This window comes from Aplidium turbinatum, chromosome 11, assembly GCF_918807975.1.
Source record: "Aplidium turbinatum chromosome 11, kaAplTurb1.1, whole genome shotgun sequence".
NCBI lineage: Eukaryota > Metazoa > Chordata > Ascidiacea > Aplousobranchia > Polyclinidae > Aplidium > Aplidium turbinatum.
The window spans coordinates 9,254,871-9,256,258 of record NC_137482.1 but is presented as its reverse complement, the minus strand read 5'-3'; the positions used below and the strand labels follow the sequence as shown (position 1 = coordinate 9,256,258).

General features: G+C 39.0%; 1 pseudogene; it reads left to right on the top strand.

Annotated features, from left to right (window-relative positions):
- Positions 1 to 473: 473 nt before the first annotated feature.
- On the top strand, positions 474 to 569 carry LOC145780410 (U6 spliceosomal RNA; annotated as a pseudogene).
- The last annotated feature ends 819 nt before the right edge of the window (positions 570 to 1,388 follow it).

Genomic DNA, 1,388 nt, shown 5'->3' with positions numbered 1-1,388 from the left:
AAATTTTAGGTAGGTTGACTCTTATGCTAGAAAAGAACGCATTTCGTACCCAGTATCCAGCGTTACATGTTGTTCATATTTATGTTAGAATACCGCAGCAACAAAATTAATCGAACAACGCTACTGCCAGGCCAAGCTCCTTGTACAACACTTTTGACATTTTTAACAATGCCTAATAAACGAGGCCACATATCAGCGAAAAATAGGCTCCAATAACAAGGAGAAAGAAACCAGGCACCATGAAACAAACGCTTGCGGAAATCACCGAAAAATCGTAATTCTATCGTTATTCATGAACAGTCTTCCCTGTAAAAAAGCAATGAGTTGGTTTTTCATCCTTTTTGTGAGAGTCTATAAAACTTTCTTTCTTTTATTATAGACAACTGTCACTTGCGATGCTTATCACTTATCAGCGTGGCAAGAATTTGTTGATTAACAACATTTTGCAGTACTTGCTTCGGCAGTAGGCTACATGCTTCGGCAATACTAAAATTGGAACTATACAGAGAAGATTAGCATGGTCCCTGCGCAAGGATGACACGCAAAATCGTGAAGCGTTTCATATTTTTTAAAAAAACAAAACATTTTGCAGTACTAAGCTAAACATTTTCATAATACAATCACAAAAAGTTTTTAAATTTATATACAATATTTTTCCAATTTATTATAATTGAGTTGGCACACCGATCTATTTTGCCAACAAAAACTTGCATAAAGAGAACACTGCTCGTGAAACACCATAACGGTGAAGCGCACACTAGTGTTTACATGACATTGGCAAACTTAAAATAAGCAACACTATGCTCACAGACATTTTCGAATTTCGAAAACAGACATTTTAATCAACCACTGGGACAGTGTGGTTGGACATTCAGTGGACATCGCATTGGAATAGCGTTAACCAACCCCCCACCTAGAACTATAATCGGGTTGGTCGGTCAGTGGAATCGTATGCAAAGCGAAAATATGCTTCCCGGAAAATATTTTTTGCCTTCGTGCTCTTTAACTCCTCAAGAAAAGTATTTTTGGTTATGCTTGTACGCTGATACCTTCCGCGGGCCGCAGCGATACAGCGTGGCGGGCCGCATGCGGCCCGCGGGCCGCCAGTTGGTGACCCCTGGCCTAGCGCATTATTTCTTCGAAGCTTTCGCCGCATTTTGAAAGATGCAATATCAACGTTAGCGAACGATTGTTCTCCGCTTGCTTGTTTCAACCAAGGTATACCATTTGAAGTTATTTTTTCTTCACTTTGTATTTAAATAACACACTTTCTCTGTGTTTTGGTACATCAGCGCAATAGTTCAGCGAAGTGAACGTTTATTTACTCATGAAAGTATAGACGAAATTCTGTTGAGTTTATATTAACTGCATTTTGTAAAGCGAGCTGT